Source organism: Hibiscus syriacus, unplaced genomic scaffold, assembly GCF_006381635.1.
Source record: "Hibiscus syriacus cultivar Baekdansim isolate YM2019G1 unplaced genomic scaffold, ASM638163v2 tig00111244_pilon, whole genome shotgun sequence".
Lineage (NCBI taxonomy): Eukaryota > Viridiplantae > Streptophyta > Magnoliopsida > Malvales > Malvaceae > Hibiscus > Hibiscus syriacus.
In genome coordinates this window covers 784,158-808,240 of record NW_024063033.1, presented here as the reverse complement: position 1 = coordinate 808,240, position 24,083 = coordinate 784,158, and the positions used below count along the sequence as shown (strand labels likewise).

At 34.8% G+C, this 24,083-nt stretch overlaps 1 protein-coding gene across 2 annotated transcripts in view; it reads left to right on the top strand.

Annotated features, from left to right (window-relative positions):
- LOC120157355 (methyl-CpG-binding domain-containing protein 11-like) overlaps positions 1-24,083 on the top strand; it is a 29,815-nt gene that overhangs the window by 1,335 nt on the left and 4,397 nt on the right. Inside the window, exons 2-3 of one of the 2 annotated variants that reach the window (XM_039168503.1) lie at positions 412-420; positions 18,390-18,401. The gene's annotated coding sequence lies outside the window, so the exon portion shown is untranslated. Of the gene's footprint in view, positions 1-411; positions 421-7,914; positions 7,920-14,923; positions 14,927-18,389; positions 18,402-24,083 lie in introns of those variants that run through there. The other variant, XM_039168504.1, reaches the window with a different exon arrangement.

Below are 24,083 nucleotides of genomic sequence, written 5' to 3'. Positions count from 1 at the left end.
TTGTGTAGCAGATGGAAATACAATGGCAAGAACAAATGTTTAATGTTGAAAATGGTGTAATGTCGAAGCAATAAGAAATGGTAAAAACAATAATAAATAACAAATAAAATGATAAGGAAATAATCCTCTCATGACAAGCTTCCACTGGAATGAATGGTAGGGATTGATTTAAGGATGTAAATTTATCTCTCAGGTATATTTAAGTTTTCTGGACTTCACTTACTCGACAGGGTTTTCCTAAAGTGTTCACAAAGGAACCTAATAGAATAGGATGCCAAGGTATCTGCTCTCACTCAACGATGTTGGCCAACCTACCCTATTGATAAAAACACCCTTTTTAGTCGTTAAAATCCTATCCTAGTCTCTCTTAAGATCTAAGGGATTAGGTTAGAGTATTCCCAGGCCGGTTCAAAGCCCCTTGAAAATACTATAGCCCATTGCTTATGAGGATCTTGTCTTGCGTTTCTCTCAAATACTACAAGTATTTTTAGCTTAGGTTTCTCTCGAACACCTAACCTTCATCTAAGAAATGGACTCTCTCATGCCTCTTACAAGCTTAAATGGTGAAGTATTCACAAGCAAAGCAAGCAAATAACCAAGATAAACATAAATATATCATTAAAATAAAGTTTAAACAACCATAAAACTAACCACCACCAAATAAGTTAGTTCATGGTGGGGTTCAAAATATCCAAACACAAAGTCATGAATATATTCATTCCAAAAACCCGCAAATAAATGAAAAAAAATAGCAGCAAAGGAAAGTAAGAAGAAGCCTTCGACGCGCGCCATCAGAGGTATCCTCGGCCACAATGAACCACCTTAGCTCACTAGCTCCTCTCGGCACTTTGCTCGCCACTCCTTGAAGCTTTATCAATGGAGGAAAATCCAAGGAAGAAGAAGGTAAAAAGAAGAATAAAAATATCATTTTTCTGCTTTATGCGTGTGTATCTTGCGTCATATTCCCTCTCTCCCTTGAGGTGTCATATATAATAAAAAATATCTAGGGGTAATGATTAGGTTGTTGGGTGAAAAATACCCCTCATACCCCTAGAATCACACCATAAGTGTGAACCTTATCCTCCAATGGCAGTGGTTCTCTGGTAGGCGGTTACAACAATCATTTCACGTGCAGCACTAGCTGTCCTCGTACAGCTGTATCTTTTTGTCTTTTTATGCGCCGGAAATGCCAAGGCATTTTAATCTGCTTCAGCAACGTGTGATGCCGTGACATTACTTCCCAAAGAGTCTTTTTTCCTGCTATTCCCTGCACACCACAAACAACTGCACCTTCTCTCATTCAACACCATTACACTACCGCCACAAATATAACTATATGCAACTACATGATCCTAAGATGACTAGAATGGCCTTTTAAACAAATAATAACTTAAGTGAAAGAGGCCTTAAAAGTAGCATTGTTTAGGAAGTTAACACACCCCCAAACTTAAGCTATTGCTTGTCCTCAAGCAATCGATAGCAGTTACATAAGCAGAATGTCATGACAATTTTCAACAATAGAACAGTAGGACAAAATTGAATTTCAACCCTCAGAAAAATAGGCTTCAACATGCTAGACATATCAAGAATTCAAGTACTTTTCCCTAGGTCAAGATTCTTTGTGGTCATGTGTGTGTGCGATTGTATCTAATCTATACTTAGCAAATTTAGACAATTTCTACTCAAGTCCCCTTTTCAAGGCATTTACTTATTCATTAAGCACATTTTACTCCCTTTTTACTAATTTTTTTAAATGATGTTACGAAGGGAGTCAGCTCATCACACCTACTCTTCCACACTCTAGGTGAAATGGAGCATACCTTCCACCCCCAATCTAGTTACGTAGAGTCATCCTGTGACTTTTTTCATTCACTCATATGTACAAGGCTGCCATTTATTAAAGAGAATTCAAGGCAATGCCACAGTAAAGAGGAGTATCCCTCTACAGCTATACCTAAGCATTTATTCACAGTTTCATATATAAGGGAGTTGTTTTTTATTTTTCATTTAAGCACAATACTATATTTCAATGCCAAAACTAACTAGAGTTCCTTCATAAAAATTTTCCAAATTTTCTAAGTATAGAGAACATACAAATCGTGTAAAATATTTTACAAAGTATCAAGCCCTAGAGTGAGTTCTATCATTCTCAACAGTCATTTACATTCCAATTCTAGCCTAACAAAATCATCATCATCGGGTATCCTCAAAACATTCTATCTAATTGTCCTACCATTTACCGATGCCATGGCATAATACTACGCTAATGCTATCATGCATATGAGCTAACAAGAACAATACCTCCCCCAAATTTAAGGGAAACATTATCCTCAATGCTTAAAGAGAAATAAACTAAATATAAACTAAATGCCATGCAATGAAATGCAACTAAATGAAAATGAATGCAAGTGAGGTACCTTAGGATTTGCGTGGTGGTGTTGCCTTGAAGCTACTAGCAGCTCCTCTCCTGGTGCACTTGCGTAGGGGTGCTGGGCTGGACTCTGAAGAAGTAGAGTAATAATGTGCAATATTCTTACGTCCAGCCATGGTTTTGGTGCGGTGACCACTACGTGGTGCAGGAACGGGACTTGGTGTTTCTTCAATAGGGATAGTATATAGATATTCAGGGTCTTGGAATGATGTGAATCAGGTGTCTCAGAACGATACTGATCAGGATTCGGGTCATCAAGTGGAGGATCGACTATGGAGAGAAAGAGTGAAGAAGTTGAGGAAATAAAAGAAAAAGTAAAAGTTAAAATGAAATAGAAAAAGTTAAGGATGAAAGAGAAAATAAAAAATTAAAATTTTGAGAGGGAAATGGAGTGATAGGACGGTTAAGAGAGGAATTAGTGGGTGGGGGGTTATGTATGTATGGGGAATAAAAAACTACCAAAAGGTAATGATGATGATAGGACAAACCTGAGGAAAGAGAAAAATAAATGTCAGAAATAAAATAAATTAAAAGAAACAAATCAAAAGAATATCTCTCCAATTAATGTGTTGTCATTTCCTCTCTTTGGTAACCGCTCCTTGCACGGTTTGTAGCACTGTGGTCCCTACAAATCAAATCAAAAATTATTTACGAAATAAAAGAAAAGAAAATTTAAAATTTTTATTTATGAACAGACACAAATTCAATGATGTGGCATTGAAATTTGGTTTTCCTCTAGGCACGCTTCAGCATCGTGCAGATGTAATACTTCCTTGCTGTGCGGTGGTGGAACTCCAGTATAGGCTTTGAGACGCTGGCCATTAACTTTAAAGATTGTCCCATATGTATTTTTAATGTCAACAGCTCCATGGGGGTAGACATAATGCACCTCAAATGGTCTGACCATTGAGATTTGAGCTTTCTAGGAAAAAGTTTAAGTCTGGAGTTATAAAGCAAGACTTGTTGGCCCATATGAAAATGTTGTGGCATCAATTTCTGCTCATGCCACTTCTTGGTTTTCTCCTTGTAAATTCGAGAATTCTCATATGCTTGTGCTCTAAACTCTTCCATTTCATTAAGTTCCAGTAGTCTCTTTTCCCCAGCTAGTTGAGCATCAAAATTCAATTGCTTGATGACCCAATAAGCTTTATGTTCAAGTTCAACCGGGAGGTGATAAACTTTCCCATATACTAGCTTGAAGGGTGACATCCCCAAAGGAGTCTTGAATGCTGTTCTATATGCCCAAAGTGCTTCATCCAACTTTGGCGACCAATCCTTACGCCTTGGGTTCACCACTTTCTCTAAAATCTGCTTGATCTCTCGATTGGATATCTCAACTTGGCCATTTGTCTGGATGATATGCCGTGGCAATCTTATGTCGAACTCCATATCTCTTCAATACCTAGCAATCAAATTGTTATCAAAGTGGGTTCCCTCATCACTTATGATAGCACGAAGTACTCCAAACCGAGTGAAAATATACTTGTGCAGAAACTTGAGCACGGTCTTAGAGTCATTCCTTTATGTTGCTATTGCTTCCACCCACTTTGACACATAATCCACAGCAAGCAAGATATATAATTTTCCTTCAGAAGATGGGAATGGTCCCATGAAATCGATGCCCCACACATCAAACAACTCTATCTCCAAAATATTTTACAGTGGAATTTCATGACATTTGGATATGTTTCCAGTCCGCTGACATCGATCACAAGCTTTATAAAATGCTTGGGCATCTCAATAGAGTTGGCTAATAAAAGCCTGATTGCAGGACCTTAGCAGCAGTCCTTGCTCCACCGAAATGGCCTCCATATGGGGCTGAATGACAATGGTACAAAATGTTGCGCTGTTCTTCTTCGGGTACACATCGTCTAATGAGCTGATCGACACAATGCTTGAATAAATATGGCTCATCCCAAAATAGTACCTTGCATCATGCTTGAATTTCTTTTTAGCCTGACTGTCTAAATCAAAAGGCAAAATTCCACTAACAAGAAAATTAACAAGGTCAGCGTACCACGGGATTGCCGCTGTATATAAAATTTTCTCATCAGGAAATTCCTCTTGAATATCTAGTGTCATGACATTCAGAATTGTTCTCTAGCCTAGATAAGTGATCAGCAACTTGATTTTCAGTCTCTTTTCTATCTAACACCTCTAAGTCGAATTCTTGCAAAAGTAAGATCTACCTAATAAGTCTAGGCTTGACATCCTTTTTGTTCATTAAGTATTTTATAGTTGAATGATCAGTGTGAACAATGACTTTAATGCCTATTAGGTAAGGTCTAAATTTATCAAAAGAAAATACCACGACAAGTAATTCTTTCTTAGTGGTGGTGTAGTTCAATTGTGCTTCATTTAAAGTGCGATTAGAGTAATAAATAACATGAAAAAATTTTCCTCGGTGTTATCCCAAAACAGCTCCTACGACATAATCGCTTGCATCACACATCAACTCAAATGGTGATGTCCAATCAGGAGGAACTACAATGGGTGCAGAGATTAGTATTTGCTTCAGCTTAGTGAATGCGCCGAGGCATAACACGTCAAACACAAAGGGTTGGTTTTTTTGAAGCAATGTGCACAAGGGCTTAGAAATCTTGGAGAAGTCTTTGATAAACCTTCTATAGAATCCAGCATGTCCAAGAAAACTTCTTATACCCTTGATCGAAGTTGGTGGTGGAAACTTTTCAATCACTTCAATCTTCGTCTTGTCCACCTCAATACCCTTGTGTGAAATTTTATGGCCTAATACAATACCTTCAGTCACCATGAAGTGACATTTTTCCCAATTTAAGACCAACTCGGCCTCTTTGCATCTTTTGAGAACTTTTGCTAAATTGTCGAGGCATCGCTCAAAATCGTTCCCACAAACAAAAAAGTCATCCATGAAAATCTCTAGAAAATCCTCAACCATGTTTGAAAATATAGCTTGCATACATCGCTGAAATGTTTCGGGGCATTACAGAGTCCGAAAAGACATCCTTCTAAAGGAAAACGTGCCATAGGGACCATTGTTTTGAAAACTGGACCGGACCGGCCGGTTCAACCGGGAACCGTTGCCTAGTCAGGTTCAAACTAAACCGATTGAACCGTTATTAGTGAATAGGCCGAAACCGTTCAAACCGGACTGGCTGAAAACCGGAAAAAATTGGGAAAAACCGCCAATTTTGTTTTTTTAAAAAATTAAACCAAAACGACGTCGTTTGTTAAACGAGCCAAGTCGAACTCGAGTATTACTGAGCTCGACTCAAACTTTAAAAGTAAGCTCAACTCGACTCAAACTCACGAACTAAAAATTATCAAGTTCAACTCGAACTTGAAATATAATAATGAAACTTGAACTCGAAAAGGCTTGAACTCAAAAAAAATTTAGAAGCTTGATTGAAGCCTAAAATTCAAGCTTGATTGAAGTGAAAGAATAGTTCACTCTATGCTCACCAAAAGGCTCCATGATTTTGAATGTCAAATTACCTCTATTATTTATAGAAGTTAGTTGGGATGCTCTTCTATGTTTCTTAGCCATGTGGATTGTTTTGTTCTCATATTTTTACTCTTTAGACTTTTGGGATGTTCTTCTATGTTTCTTAGCTATGTGAGATTATTTTTTTTTAAAAATTAAACCAAACAATATCATTTTGTTATGATTTTTTAGCCCCAAATTTATTTTTTAATTATAGTTATATAATTATATTTATTATTTAATATGTTTTATCTTAAATATTATGTTGTAGTTAATTTGAATCATTTTGTTTCACTTGATTTTATGGTTTTTAACTCATATATGTTATGACTTGATTTGAATATGACTTGTGATTCACAAAATTATTTTTTATTAAATATTTTTGGTATTTTTATTTAATTTTTTAAATAATTATGGCGTCGTTCGGTTCTTCGGACCGGTTGGACCGGTTGAACCAGTGAACCGATAGCATGACCGATTCGCTAACCGGTCTGGTTCTAAAAACCATGATAGGGACAAGTAAATTTAGTCTTTTCTTGGTCCTTTGGTGCGATGGCAATTTGATTGTACCCGAGTACCCATCCAAAAAGCAATAGAATGCTTTGCTTTCCAATCGATCTAACATTTGGTCGATGAAAGATAGAGGAAAATGATCCTTCTTTGTAGCTTTGTTGAGTTTCCTATAGTCAATGCATATCCTCCATCCGGTAACAGTGCAAGTGGGTACTAGCTCATTATCCTCATTAGTAACCACAGTAGTGCCTCATTTCTTCGGAACACGTTGGACAGGGCTCACCCATGAGCTATTCGAGATAAGGTAAATCACTCCAGCATCAAGCCATTTCAAAATTTCTTTCGTAGCCACTTTTTTCATAATGGGGTTGAGTCTCCTTTATGGTTCGATTAAATTGTCGTGGCAATCTTCAAGCAGAATCTTATGCATGCAGATCGTGGGACTAATGCCTTTCAAGTCGGCCATAGTTCAACCAATTGCTTTCTTATGCTGCATCAAAATACTTAACAAACTTTGCTCTTGATTAGCAGTAAGGTTAGCAGAAATAATCACCGGTAAAGTTTCATCGCTATCTAAGTAAGCATATTTCAGATGCCCTGGCAAAGTCTTAAGCTCTAAAGTAGGTGCATGCGATAATGAAGGCTTAGGAGGAATAAATTCATCAAAATTCAGGGGTTCAAAATTCATACATGATCTAACTTGTAGTAAGCTAGATTGCTCCTCCAAAATTGAAAAGTTGTCGGACTCCACTAAGCTTTCATCATCCACCCAATAATAATTTTCTGTTAGCTGAATGAAATTGTTCTGGCAAATATCTTCAGTCTTTTCTTCAATCATTGAGTTCAATTCAGAAATGCCTTGGCATTCTTTAGTGTCATCGACATATTTGAGCATTCGAAACACATTGACAGTCACACACTGATCAACCACTCTCATGGTGAGTTCATCTTTTTCACAGTCTATCAGTATACGTTTAGTGGCTAGGAAAGGTATTCCCAGAATAATAGGTGCCTTGGCATCAACTTTGCAATCCAAAATTAATAAGTCGACTGGAAACACAAACTTATAAACTCATACTATGACATCCTCGACTCTCCCTTCAAGTTTCACGTGGGATCTATCGTCAAGTTGTAAAATAACCGAGGTGGGTCTTGCATCTCCTATGCCAAGCTTCAAGAATATCGACTTCGGCATTAAGTTGACACTTGAACCAAGATCACATAGTGCCTTTCCAATGAAATTAGCTCCAATCGAACAAGGAATTATGAAGCTGCCCGGATCATTTTGCTTTGGTGGCAACTTACTCAATGAAGAACAAAATTATGTTGTCGTAGCAACAGTCTCTACTTTCCTCTTCTTGGTACAGATTTCCTTCAGAAATTTGGCATACATCGGCATTTGTTCAATAGCTTCCAAGAGAGGTACATTGATATGGAGCTGATCAAGAATGTCCACGAACTTCTTGAACTGAACTTCATCATTATGCTTCTTTAGTCTTTATGGGAAGGGTGGTGGAGGTCTATCTTCCTTAACTGCAGAAATAGAATTTGCTTTTGCCTTGGCATAAGAATCTGGTGCCTCAGTTGAATCCTCCTCCTTGTCCTTCTTAGTAAAGCTATCATCTTGCAACTCAGCTTCACCACTTTCAGTAGTGGGAGTAGAATCTTCATGTTGTGCCCCACTAGCTTTGACTTGTTGATTGATTTATGTCCCACTCCTAAGAGTTAACATATTGCAATGATCATTTTCATGCCCTTTAGTGACTTCAGTATCACTTGGTAAACGTCCTTGCTGACGCTCTTGTAATGTCGTTGCAATCTGACCAACTTGACCTTCCAAAGCTCTTATAGACGAGCTATGGCTTTGAAGTAAGACCTTGACTATGAAGTAAAGCTCCTTGATTCTTAATTGAAGTAGAATGGTCTTGCAGTATTGTCTTCGTAGTAGATATGAACTCTTGAATTGTAGCTTCCAAGGAACTTATGCTTGCTGAAGTTGAAGCTCTTTGTTGACATTATGCCATGGCATAGCATTTTGGTAACTTTGAAGCTCATTGTGATTCTGCTGCCGAGTAGGTTGACTAGCATTGTGGGCTCTTTGATTTCCCCATGAAAAATTGGGATGCTGACGCCATCCAGCATTATAAGTGTTAGAGTAAGGATTGTTGTTGCCTCGATTATAATTGCCTACAAGGTTGAAGGACTCATGGTTGGTCGGGCATTCGCTCTCATGATGATTGCCTTGGCATAACAGACATGCCAAGCTAGTTGCTTTCACTTCCTTCACCTCAGTTGAACGTTGTAAATTTTTCAACATATTGGTGATAGTTGAGAGTTGAGTGGACACTGAATTCTTGGTATCTAACTCAAATGCTCCAGGTGCTCTCCTCTCACTCCCAAGTCTTGAGGAAGTAAACTGATAATCATTGTTAGCAATTCTGTCCAAGATAGCAAACTCCTCAGTAGGTGATTTATCCAACAATGTCCCATTTGCCGAGGCATCCAGTAACATCCTCGGGGTGCATTGGCTCTATTATAGAATATAACTACTTGAGTCCAGTCATGAAAACCATGATTTGAAGACTTTCGAAGTAAACTCTTGTAATAGTCCCATCACTCATACATGGATTCGTTGTCGCCCTGAAGAAAAGATGCTATGTCATTCCTTAGCTGTATATTCATGCTCGGTGGGCTGTACCTCAATAAGAAACTCTTGCAAAGATCAGCCCATGATTCCATCAACCAGATGGTACACCACTCAACCAAGCCCTTGCTTGGTCACGCAATGAATATGAAAATATCTTTAATTTCAGAACATCCTCATGCACTCCTTCTTGGCGAAAAGAATCATAAACTTCCATAAAATTTCGAATGTACTGCCTGGCATCTTCATTTGGCATACCCCCAAACTGTCCAATAGAATTCAACATGTTGAACATGACTGGTTTCAGCTCGAAATGTGTAGCTTGAATTTTGGGTGCCACAATCCCAGGATTCAGATCATCCAGCATCAGATTTAAATGATCAAGAATAATACGAGACCTACCAACATGTTCAACATTGTCTAATGTCACGGCATTCTGATTTCCATCATCCTGACCAATGCCTTGGTTTCCGATCTGATACATATTTCCTCGAGCACGTTGAGCACGTCTCCTTTGTCTAAAGAGTCTTTCAATATCATGGTTATATCGGTTCCAAAGACTCTTCAGAATTTCTTCTAGGCATACACTAAACAAACCTGAAAAATAAAACAAAAATATCAAGTAAACTATACACAAATAAAAATGTAAAAACAAAATGCTCTGGCAAAACTAAATAACTTCAGGCTGCCAATCCCCAGCAACGGCGCCAAAAACTTGTTTGTGTGTTGTGAGTACTATAAAAATATATGCAAATAATGTACAAGTATATACAATTGCTCAAGTAATACAGTGATGAGTGAGTATCGTCTGCACAGGATTGGGTGAAATTACAAAAGTCCAACCAAAACTAAGCATTAATCTATCTATGTATAGTTAGTCTTAATATATACAAATGTCACGGCAAATGAAAGTGTGCATGCTGATGAATATGGATTGATGGTCTGATGGTGTAGTGAATGGAAATGCAGTTGCAAGAACATATGTTTAGTGTTGAAAATGGTGTAACGTCGAGGCAATAAGAAATGGTAAAAACAATAAATAAATAACAAATAAAATGATAAGAAGATAATACTCACGTGACAAGCTTCCAATGGAATAAATGGTAAGGATTGATTTAAGGATATTAAATTTATCTCCCATGTATATTTAAGTTTTCTGGACTTCACTTACTCGACAGGGCTTTCCTAAAGTGTTCGTAAAGGAACCTAATAGAATAGGTTACCAAGGCATCTGCTCTCACTCAACGATGTTAGCAGCTTACCCTATTGATAAAGATACCCTTTTTAGTCATTGAAATCCTATTCTAGTCTCTCTCGAGATCTAAGGGATTAGGTTATAGTATTCCTAGGCCGGTTCAAAGCCCCTTGAAAATACTATAGCCCATTGCTTATGAGGATCTTGTCTTGCGTTTCTCTCGAATACTACAAGTATTTTTAGCTTAGGTTTTTCTCGAACACCTAACCTTCATCTAAGAATTGGACACTCTCATGCCTCTTACAAGCTTAAATGGTGAAGTATTCACAAGCAAATAACCAAGATAAACATAAATATACCATTAAAATAAAGTTTAAACAACCATAAAACTAACCACCGCCAAATAAGTTAGTTCATGGTGGGGTTCAAAATATCCAAACACAAAGCCATGAAATATTCGTTCCAACAACCCACAAATAAATAAAAAACATAGCAGCAAAGGGAAGTGAGAAGAAGCCTTCGACGCGCGCCACCGGAGTCTCCTCGGCCACCACGAACCACCTTAGCTCACTAGCTCCTCTCAACGCTTAGCTCGCTACTCCTTGAAGATTTATCAATGGAGGAAAATCCAAGGAAGAAGAAGGGAAAAAGAAGAATAAAAATCTCATTTTTCTGCTCTATGCGTGTGTCTCTTGCGTCATATTCCCTATCTCCCTTAGGGTGTCATATATAATAAAATATATATAGGGGTAATGATTTGGTTGTTGGGTACAAAATACCCCTCATACCCCTAGAATCACACCATAAGCGTAAACCTTATCCTCCAGGTGGCAGTGGTCCTCTGGCAGACGATTATAATAATCATTTCACGTGTAGCGCCAGTTGTCCTCGTACAACTGTATCTTTTTGTCATTTTCTGCGCCGGAAATGCCAAGGCATTTTAATCTGCTTCAGCAACGTGTGATGCCACGAAATTACTTCCCAAAGAGTCTTTTTTTCTGCAATTCCCTGAACACCACAAACAACTGCACCTTCCTCCCATACATCACGATTAAGAAATAAAATAGCACTACCACCACAAATACAACTATATGCAACTACATGATCCTAAGATAACTAGAATGGGCTTTTAAACAAACAATAACTTAAGTGAAAAGGCCTTAAAAGTAGCCTTTTTAGGAAGTTAACAATATGTATCCGAGATATTATTGGACATTGGATTCAAGTTCGAGAGCGATCAAATAGAGTTTAAATGTTCGATCAGTGGAGCTCAATCGAGGTAATACTTTACTACTCATTACATGTTCTATGGTACAAATTATCTATTGGTTAATGCATAAATAAATATGATTGGACTTGGAATAAATATTAATTATTCTAAACCTATAATGATCTCGATAAAATGTCAAAAATTCCCTTCGGATACAAATATGACATGATTTACCCCGATAGTGGAAACGACTTGGAATAAGTGAATATTTGGAAGGATATCAGTCCGAATGATTAGTGAGTACCACGATGTTGATATGTGTTCAACTTTATTTAACCCAGAACCATGTTAATTCAATATAAATAGGATAAATTATCGTTAAATTTTTAAGTATTCTTTTAAGACCAAAATGACAAAAATAACCCTATAGATAAAATTTCAAAAATGCCCTTGTACTGTAAAAAGACCAAGACTACCCCTAAAAGTATAAAAAATAATCATGAAAGGACATACCTAAATAAATTACCAGAAAATGTACATATGTTTGGATTGATTAGAATTATCAAAATGTCCTCGAGCTACAAAATAACTAAAATTACGTCTGATATTCAAATGACTATATTATATGATAAGGTTGAACTGAATGGAAGTACTATATGTATCTGAATTGTTAAAACGGTCGAATTAATTTGGAAACTCCGAAGTGACCAGGATAAACTTGAATACTAATTCACCTAAGTACCCTCAATGACCTAGAATTAAATGAATGACTTGGATAAGTCTAAAAATATTGATGAAATTATATATTGTACTGTCCATAAGAGTTTTGAACCACGAATCAAGCACGTCGATATTTCTTGATACGGTTGCAATACAGAAATAGAATAAATACCATTGGAATACTTGTTCGTGTCCCTAAGATCCATTCCACGATGATTCTGAAGATGATTAGTTCGACTAGTGATGTTAGTATTAAAGTGTGAATATCCTAATAAATCGACATGAATATTAAATACCATGAATCATCATTTCACCCTTATTAGATTAAATTACTAATAATTCTCCAAGAACCAAATATACAAAATGCCCCTGATTTCCTGAATAATGGAATTACTCTTGTCATATATGAAATCTCTAGTAAATCTGATGCAAAAGATTTTGAATACCGTTCTGATTACTTTGTGCCTCTGAAAAAAATTGAATACTATATGATCTTGATAAATCACTTCCTGAATGAGTGATGAATCTGTTAGCCATTAACCCCTTTTTATAAGAATCTCATACTAAAATTCAATCAGTTTACAGAAATTTTGTGACTTTCTACCTGATAAATACCAAGTACCCCCCCCCCCCCGAAAAAATAAATGGATCCTCTAGTGTGTTCCCTATGTGTTATATGATTATTTTATCTGTCCTGAAACCTGATTTATCGAAGTTACTATTTTATTGAATCTTTTAATTGTTCGATATTTTGACTTACTGATGTATTGAATTACTGTTTATAAACTATGGATACATGAAATGTTCTCTATGGTTACCTATTTTCACTGGAAAATATGATCGTTCCGGGTTTATGGATCATGAAATCTACTGGTTACTACTTGAACTGTTTTTTTGAGACACTATCTGGATAGGCTGAAGTATTGATGTTCGGCTCTGATCAAGCTGGTAATTCCTTACGGATCTAAGGTATTCATTGGGTAGGCTCTAAGGCCCAAGGAAATCCCTTAGTATGTGGATTGTATTATGGCGTACGGATGGAGGGCATTCATGTGATTTAAATAACTACATTTCATTTTTACAATATTCTACTAGATATTGTATGGGTAGGATTATGGAGTATGGAGGTTCAACTATGATCAAGCTAATTCCTTATGGACCTAAAGAGACCCTTGGGTAGGCCTATAGGCCCCAAGGTACTCCCTTAGAGTGGCACATTTGTTGTGTGCTTAGGGTAAGTCTTTATAGATGTAGTTATGGGAAAATACATATATGTGTTCGGTTGGAGGGTATTATTGTGGTTTTTAAAATATGTTTTAAACCACTAACATTTTTAAAGTACTATATACATTACTCTATTTTGTTGGAACACACTAGACATCCTATTCTGATCTCCTAAACTTGGTCCTTTGAACTGAAATCTCATATCTTTTATTCGAAGAAATATCAATGGAACCTCAACTCATCCCGAAAACCTATAGACATCTGAATCAATAAGGAAACTTTTATGTTTTTTCATTTGCCTGCATGTCCTTGAGCATCACTTGATAGTTTTGTATTACTGAGCTTTCCAAAGCTCACTCTTTTACGCACAATTTCAAATTAAAAGAATGATCCAGCGCAACTATTGACATATGTAGTGGGAATTCCTTTGGCTTGGGTTGAAGAGTACATTACAAGTGTAATTAGGGGGCATGTAGATCATATTATTAAAAATTGTTTTATGATTTTATGCGTTTTAATAGAAATTTTAATTTTTCATGTATTTTTACTATGGGTCGCTCTTGTGGCCCTAATGTGACACCTCATATTGGATCGGGTCACCCGCATCGGTCTGAGGGTGTTACATTTAGTGGTATCAAAGCCTAGGTAAAGTTGAGTTTTCTGGGTAGATTGGCTAATCGATTGTCATAGGATGTTTGGTCTATACATGCCCCTAGATTATGACCGTACACTCTGAGTTGGAACTCTGATGTTAAGAAATTATTCTGTAATAAGTATACCAAAGTATCTTATCTGATTGACTCAATCTGTGCAAAAAGGGAATAATGTCAGCAATCATCCCAATCTTGGAAGTTACCCCGTGAGTAACGTGAGAGATTATTCATTCGAGAATTTTGACCTGACTTATGATATGAATTTGAGTTTTGTTGCTCCTCAAACGTTCTGTGATGATAAGCTTGTAGCCAAACCTTATAAGTGAATTTCTGATATTAAGAATTTCTACCCAAGTATATTAAAGGGCATGATTTTGGTCCAAGCTATAATAAGGTGTTCTCCCCTTAAAGTTCTACACTGATGTACTGAATTGAAGAATTTTAGGAATCATGTTTATTTCAATTTTTTGAGTTTGAAACCCAAAAACTGATGAGCTTGTACCCCAACAGTTTGACCTGTATGAGATTAAAGGAAAATGTTCAAATATTGTGTAAAAGTGCAAACCTCGAGGTGATGCTGCTTGTATAAAAGAAAACAGTTATGTCTACTTGTTGCAATGAAAGTAAACAAGCATTATTCTGATTAAGAATTAGTAATTAAGGTATGTTTGATTCTATGATGAGAATTATGTTTAGGTTCTGGAATTTTGATAAAGAAGAAATCTATGCATAATCAGCTGGTTAAGGTTTAGTAGAGGAATCATAATACTTTAAAAAATACCTAAGAGATTGTAGAATTGATTAAAGCTCAATTTCCACATTTATTTAGCTTGAAAAATTTTCGAGGATGAATTTTCTTTTAAGGAGGAGAAAGTTGTAACACCTCAATTTTCTCTTATTTTAAATTAAATTAATCAAACTTGGGAATCAGATTATAAGATCTTGAAGATGTTATGGTAGTTTTTGAATTTTTTTGAAAGTTTAGGGACCCAAGTTTCAAATTGCCCATCCATTTTCAGTGCATAATAAATAAATAAAAAGTAGTTTGTGGGATTTAAACCCACGTTTTTTTAACATAGGAAGCCAAATCTAAGCCTTAGCAATTTAGGCTAGGCTGGTATAGTTGATGTGAAATAAATAAAATATCTTTTAAACTAAATAAAATCCTATTTTCCTAGAATCAACTCCCCTTGGTAAAACACCATAGCATAACCAAATTGGTTTTACCCAAAGCCATCACCACCATTCACCAATCATCAGCTGGCAGTAGCTAACAGCGCCAATATTAGGCGAAGCACCAGCCACGTGCAACCAAAACCCCTTTATCCCCTTATCGAATAGCGCTGCCAATTGTCGTAAATTAAACTGAAGAAATTTACTGAAACCCCTTGTCACGCGTGGGTTTTTCTTCAATTCTGGCTACATCGCTCAGCGGTTTTCCCCAACACCGGCGTGGTTGGACTCGTCGTGCTCTCAAAGCCTAACCAAAATCGTCGTACCCCCGTTGCTCCCCTGTTGTCACTCATCGGTCACCGTTGGAAAAGTTCAAACATTTTAAAATTCTACACTCCGCTTTGTTTCATCAAAAAATAACACATGCACGAGAATCCCAAGGTGTCGATCTACGGATCTGGAAAATTTCATGTCGATCCGACGACCGGAGCCGTAGCACGCACCGCACGCGCTACTCCCTGTGCAGGCATTGCTTGCCGGCCAGGGGAGAGTGTGACCAGCTGAACTGATATGAACCGGTTGGACTGGTTTGAGCCGAGCTGAGCCATCTGAGTGAGCCATTGACACAACTGTTGGTCATTGAATGGTTGTTGACCGTCTTTGATCAGCTATTGACTTTTTCAAGAATGTATATACTGATGTTTATTGATGTTTGAGTCCATTTTTAGGTTCGTTTTGACAAATTTGAACCCGATAAGTCATTTTTCACTGATTAACCTCTCGATTCGATCCGTTTTTCGTAATTAATCTTTGTTTATGATGTAATTTCTCTTGATATGTATCTGAGATATTGTTGGACATTGAGTTCAAGTTCGAGAGTGATTGAATGGAGTTTAAATGTTCAATCAGTGGAGCTTAGAAATCGAGGTAAAACTATACTACCCATTGCATGTTGTATGGTATAAGTTAGGTATTGGTTAATGCATAAATAAATATGATTGGGCTTGGAATAAATATTAATTACTCTAAACCTATACTGATCCCGCTAAAATGTTAAAAATGCCCTTCAGATACAAATATGACATGTTTTGCCCTAATAGTGGAAACGACTTAGAATAAGTGAATATTTGGAAGGATATCGGTCCGAATGATTAGTGAGTATCACAGTGTTAATATCTGTTCAACTTTATTTGACCCAGAACTATGTTAATTCAATATAAATCCGAAATATGACAAATTATCGTTAAATTATTAAGAATTTTTCAAGACCAAAATGAAAAAAAATAACCCTATAGAGTAAAATTTCAAAAATGCCCTTGCACTGCAAAGAGACCAAGATTGCCCCTAAAAGTAAAAAAATCCTGAAAGGTCATACTTGAACAAATTACCAGAAAATGTACTTATGTTTGGATTGATCAGAATTACCAAAATTTCCTCGAGCTGCGAAATAACTAAAATAACCTCTGATATTCAAATGACTATATTAGATGATAATGTTGAACTGAATGGAAGTACTGTACGTATACGAATTGTTAAAATGATCGAATTACTCTAGAAACTCCGAAGTGATCGGGATAAACTTGAATGCTAATTGACCTAAGTACCCTCAATGACCTAGAATTAAGCGAATGACTTGGATAAGTCTGAAAACGCTGATGAACTTATATGGTGTACCGTCCATAAGGGTTTTGAACCACGAATCAAGCACGTCAACATTTCTTTATACCATTACAATACAGAAATGAAATAAATACCATTGAAATACTTGTTTGTCTCTCTAAGATCCATTCAACGATGATTCTGAAGTTGATTAGTTTGACTAGTGATGTCAATATTTAAGTGTGAATATCCTAATAAATTGGCATGAGTCTTAAATACCATGAATAATCATTTTACCCTTATTAGATTAAAGTACTAAGAATTCTCCAAGAACTAAATGTCCAAAATACCCCTAATTTCCTGAATAATGAAATTACTCAATATGAAATCTCAAATAACTCTGATGTAAAAGATTCTGAATACCGTCCTGATTACTTAGCACCTCCGAAAAATATTTGAATACTATATGATCTTGAAAAATCACTTCTTGAATAACAGATGAATCGCTTAGCCATCAAACCCCTTTTCATAAGGATCTCATACTGAAATTCAATCAATTTGCAGAAATTTTGTGACACCCTACCTAATAAATACCAAGTACCCCTGAAAAATAATTGGATCCTCTAGTGTGTTCCTATGTGTTATATGATTATTTTATTTGTCCTGAAATGTGATTTACCGAAGTTACTTTTTATTGAATCTTTTAACTATTCGATATTCTGACTTACTGGTATGTTGAATTACTGTTTACGAACTATGGCTACATGAAATGTGCTCTATGGTTACCTATTTTTATTGGAAAATATGATATTTCCTAATTTATGGATCATGGAATCTATTGGTTACTACTTGAACTATTTTATTGGGACACTACCTGGGTAGACTACAGTATGGAGGTTCAGCTCTGATCAAGCTAGTAATTCATGTAATACCCCAAATATTAGGTTAGTGACTATTTTGAAAGGATTTAAAATTTTGGAGGATTAAATTGAATAAAGGGTAAAATATAAGAAATGATTTAATTAAGACTAATTAGTAAGAATGGAAGAATGAAAGGGCATTTTGGTCCTTTAGAGTGAAATGAATTTAAAATTCATTTTATTAGGGATTTAAGAAAGAGAAAAAGGGGAAAATTGAAAACTAATCAAAGTCATCTACCCTTCTTCCTCCCCTGTGATCGTGCTCTCCTCCATATCCAAAGGTAAGGCTTCAGCTAGCTAGTTTTTCCTTTCATTTTTGGTTTGTTCTTTAAACCTTAAGTGATGTGGAAGCTTAAGGAAGGATTATAGAGGATTAAAACTAAGAAATTTATGATTTATTTGAGATTGAAAAAATAGGTTTTTGAATGGTATGTTGAAATATGAGTTTTTATTGGGGTTTATTAATAGATTTAACTTGTCAAAGAAGTAAATAAGAGATTAGAAGCCTTGGATGTGATTAAAAACATATTAGAAAAAGTAGTATGATTCTTAGTTTGAGATATTCTTTGGATAATTTAGATGTTATAAGAAGCTAAATGGAGGAAAGTTAGTTGGGTTAAGTGATGTTAAGTTTAAGGGTATTGTTTGAGGTAAAAGTAAGAGATTTAAAAGAAAATTTGGTAAAAATCGAGCTGAAAATGGAAATTTGGGTAGGGGTATCGGTACTTTAAGAACAGTACTGATACTATAGGTTTAAATTTGAAGAATTACGATAAACAGTATTGATACTGATGTGGGTATCGATACTAAGAGAAAGGTATCGATACCATGGATTCCAGAATGCAGAAATAGTATCGATAATGAAAGGGAGTATCGGTACCATAGTATAGAAGTATCGATACCATGGTAGGGGTACAGATACTATTGAGCCTGAAATTATAAGATATAAGCTGAAATTGTAATAGAAATTGAAAATATTAGTACTTTTGAGTATTATTAAAGTATAAATGTTAGGGAATATACTAACATTGGTATGATATGTGTCTTTAATGGATGCTTGTGTAGATCATAACCAAGATCCTGAGTTAAGTAAGAAAAAGGGCAAGATAAAGTTGTCGAATAGCCGTACATCATTACAGCTTATTAGCGAGGCTTATCAGGTGAGTGAATTTATATTACTTGTATGAAAGGAGGAATACTCGCGATGAGTCAATCTTGAATGTTTTGTTAAATGTATATTTTATAGCATTATGAATAAGTTTTAGTGTATGAATTGCTCTAAAATGAATGGATGAATGTTAATGTTGTGTTATGGTTATCGATGTTACTGAAATAAAAGAAAATGCATAACGGTGCATTATTAGTATAATGGTGTCATAAAAGAAAATACATAATGGTGCATTATTGGCAGAAATGTGTCATAAAAGAAAATACATAACGGTGCATTATTGGTAGAAATGTGTCATAAATGAAAAAGCATAACGGTGCATTATTGGCAGAAATGTGCTACTCATGGTATTCATAAAAGGTGAATGACCATTTCGGCACTTTGGTGCAATGTATGTACCTTTAATTCTTATTTAACATATATTGGGCAAAATAGAGTATAATTGGGAATAAAAAACAAAAAAATAAGTATGACGGGCATACTAAGAATGATTTTGATGACTATGAAAAAAACCTGAGTTTAATTGAGATGATTAATTGATTTTTATGAAGTATACGATTTAGTTCGTATTTCAATAGCTATAATATGATTATGTATGAATTTTCAATTTATTTACATTATTATGCCTCACTAAGTAAATACTTAACGTGTGTTGATTTCACGCGTAAGTAAAAGCAAAGATTTAGCAGAGTAAAAAGTGAAGCAGAGAACATCAATCCAATGTTCACTAATCAGTAACTATAGGACAATCATGTATTCTTTTGATAATTAGATGGCATGTATATGAATCTAAGAAAAATGCTCTGTAATGTATTTAAGTTATAACTTTGTAACAGTTTACAACGAATGTTTTACCTTATGTTAAAAATGTTTTGTTTTAAATTTTGAATTTTTTACAGGTTTATAAATAAGAATATATTTTTAAAAGTCACGTGACACTTGTGACTTGTGTACAGGAACGTATACAGAAAATGGGTGTTACAATTCCTTACACACTTAAGGTATTCTTTGGATAGGCTCTAAGGCCCCAATGCACTCCCTTAGTATGGGGATTGTATTATGGTGTACGGATGGAGGACATTCATGTGATTTAAATAACTATATTTTATTTTTACAACATTCTACTGGATATTATATGGGTAGGATTCTGGAGTATGGAGGTTCAGCTCTGATCAAGCTGGTAACTCATTACGAACCTAAAGAAACCCTTGGGTTTGCCCATAGACCCCAAGGTACTCCCTTAGGGTGGCTCTTTTGCTTAGGGTAAGTCCTTATAGATATAGTTATAGGGAACCTGCATATAGATGTTCGGTTGGAGGGTATTACTGTGGTTTTTAAAATATGTTTTAAACTGCTAACGTTTTTAAAGGATTTATATATATTACTCTGTTTTGTTGGAACACACTAGACATCATATTCTGATCTCCTGAACTTGGTTATCTGAACTGAAATCTTCATATCTTTTACTCGAAGAAATATTAGTGGAACCTCAGCTCATCTCGAAATCATGTAAACATCTGAATCAATAACGAAAATTTTATGTTTTTCCATTTATCTGCATGTCCTTCAGCATCACTTGGTAGTTTTGTATTACTAAGCTTCTCAAAACTCACTCTTTTACTCACCATTTCAAGTTAAAAGAATTGATAATGCGTAGTTATTGACATATGTAGTATGTAACACCCCAACCAGTACCCGACCCGGATACTGCGTCCGAGATGTCACATTAACTTTTAAAAACGATATTCTTACAAAATATCAAGACATTTGAACTCTTTTAAAGAAAATACCACAATATTCTATTAAATTATGTTTCAGTATAAAAACATTTTTTGAGGCAAAAACTTATTTATGAACAGTAAAATATGGTATGAACAGTACCGTGAACAGTGTCCAACTACAATACCAAATGCTAAAATTTTCCAGATTGTCAAAGGGGAACTGATTCCCCTGCTACAAGGAACTGATATCCTGCTACAGTATTGCTACAGTACTTCCGTAAAACATATATAAACTCTTAAAATTTAAAACGTTCATCTCTATACATTTACCATTTACAAAAAAAAATACGTTTAAACATTACAAAACTTATTCAGAGCATATCAGATTCAAATCTTTTATATTACATGCCAACTAAATTATATATAACCAAATACATGTAATTCAACTATATTTTTGATCTGATCTTCGGTAAGGAGAACTGACATGGCTTGTTCCTCTTTATTTCTCTTTTCACTTTCCAAACCTACATGTGAAACAATCACATGCTAATTCGATGAGTTAGTGAGGCATATAAAACATATAATATAACCATAAAACATTTCATAAAGAAATACACTTAACATCATATAATTCATATCAAATGTATAAACATTTATTACGATCGTATCATTTCTATAACTTATATCCACATATATATATATATATATATATATATATATATATATCTTATCACAAAAACACATTCATTATCATAACCTTAATTTAACAAATTATACATAAGTATCATGCATTAACCAAGCAATACACCATTATATAAATCTTGTGATCTATTCCATATAACAAATCACATATACATCCCACATTCAGTATATTTGTGTAGTCTCTTTAGTAGCCCATGTACACTGTTGAGAACTAAAGGTATGTGAGTACATTGAGGTTGTGCACTAATGTTGTCACCACAGCTCATATAAGTCCCACTGAGTGGCATATGAAATTTGTTCCGAAGACCACTGTATTGTCCCGACCCTCGACTCTTGGCATGTCAACTATACCTATAGCTCTCGTATCATATAACATGAGCATTATTATTTATCATTTCACATATTCATATAAGGTCATAGCTTTGTTCACATATGCTTGTAATCATGTAGTTTCTTTTCACGTAGTTCATGTCAATTCTCATATCACATGTACCTTTTCTCATATATCTCATATCATATAATTCATGCTCTATCCTCTTATGTTCACATGACATATAATGCATACAAATTATATTCACTTATGCCTTTACTCATGAATTCATACATCATACAAATCATGTTATCTCTTGTTCTCATATGTTTCCAATACATCACATATATCACTTTTTTTACATTAAAAGATAGACATGTAGTCTTATGTGCCCTATCAATACTATTTGTTCACATAATTTCCTATTACCTTATAAGTAAATACTACTTATTTTATCTCACCTTTTCATTTATTCTCCTAATAATTTATATCCATTCATATGGTTTATTACACAACTTATATTATAATTTCATATATAATAACCTTTACTTATTTTCATGTACTCATGCGCACATAAAAATTCACATATCAAATAACATTCTAGGAGTCACTTCTTACTATAGTAACTTCGTCACTGGCTCATTGCAAGCCAATGTTGATTCGATAACATAAGTACAAATTAAATTGCACTCACCTTAGCCTTACTTTGATTCGATCCTAATTCTTCGATTGTTCCGGAACTTGTTTAGGCTCAATATCTACATAAATATAATTTTAAAACAATTATCAGAAGCCTAAACCTTAACCTTGATGTTAATAACTTAAGCTAGTTTAATGAACCAAAATTCCATTTTTTTTCTTTAGGGGGAATCGATACCCCCAGGGGTATCTGTACCTCCTTGCATAATCTGGAATTTTTACCCAGAAAATCACTGTTCATGCACGAAAATTCAATATTTCCACTTCAATTCTTCATGTTTCATTTCTTTTCATATTCTTAACTCAAATATACAAACTTAAACTAATTTCTACTCATTTATCACATCTTAAACCTCAAAAATCTTCTCCTCTTTATGAATTTCAAAAATCATACCCAATTTTCTTCAAATCCAATTCTAACACTTAATACTTCTTAATTAAGTTGATGACAAGTCAAAAAACTCATCAAAACTCTAAAAACCACACCATATCAAAAATACATCTTAAAACCCATTTTACAAATCCCGTCCTAGTTCACTCATCTTATTGTTTAAATCCTATATAAGCTTTCCTTAAGCTTATATAACACCCAAAGAATCAAAATCCACTTAAAAATCCAAGAATTAAACAAAAAAATTAAACTCACCTTTGGAGCTCCTTTGTTCACGGTGGAGAAGAAGAAATGAAGAAAAAGAAGATAATTCTTCTCCCCACATGATTCATTCATATAAGGGGAAAAATATTTTTCTTATCAAATGACCATTTTGCCATTTAATTCTTTGGATAATTACTAACAACTTTCAGGAAATATCCCTAAATAAATCATTTAACTATTCAACTATTCTACTTTATTTTCTGAACTTGTATTTTAATTATAAATTGTTTTATGATTTTACTTGTTTTAATAGAAATTTTAATTTTTCTGGATTTTTATTGTGGGTCGCTCCTGTGGCCCTAATGTGACACCTTGGATTGGATCGGGTCACTCACATCGGTCTGAGGATGTTACAAAATAAATGATTAGGGGTATTTATATCCGTCTTGAAACGACGTCGTTTGGCGTCTACCCAAACTCTATAAAACGAAGTTGTTTTGGCACCAAATGGTGCGTTTTGGGCTTATTGGGAAAATCATAGCGCGGGTCATCCAATTTTCGTGTGTTTGCATATATGGTTATGTACTTTATATTCTTCCATTTTAGTCATTTGACTTTGTTTTGCCTTTATTTCGAATTAATCCTTGAATTTTTACCCGAATTTTTTTATTCCTTGCATGGATTTTTATTATTAAATTTGCTTAATTTTTTAGCTCCTCCTTACATTTTTATTTATTGTAATATAGTCCCTAGAACCTTTTTTTACTTGATTTAGTCACGATTTATTACAAATTTAGCCCCTCATATTTTTATTTCTTATTAATTAGTCCCTAAATCTTACATGACTTAAAATAATTGCAATCAGGTCCTTTAACTTATCTAATTTAATATTCATACTTTTTAATATTAATACGATATGTGTGTTAAAGTAATAACATTAGTATTATAAAATTCATCGATAATTATTCGACTAATCTATGGAAGACCTCCAAACACCTGGGTGCCCTTCCGAGGATTATTCGAATGAAATTATTTTAATAAATAAATGTTTATTATGTGTTTTTTCTAGTTGTTTATTTATTCATTTGTTATATATGTGAATATTTCATCCATTTTACACTTGTCATTTGCTATCGTTATATT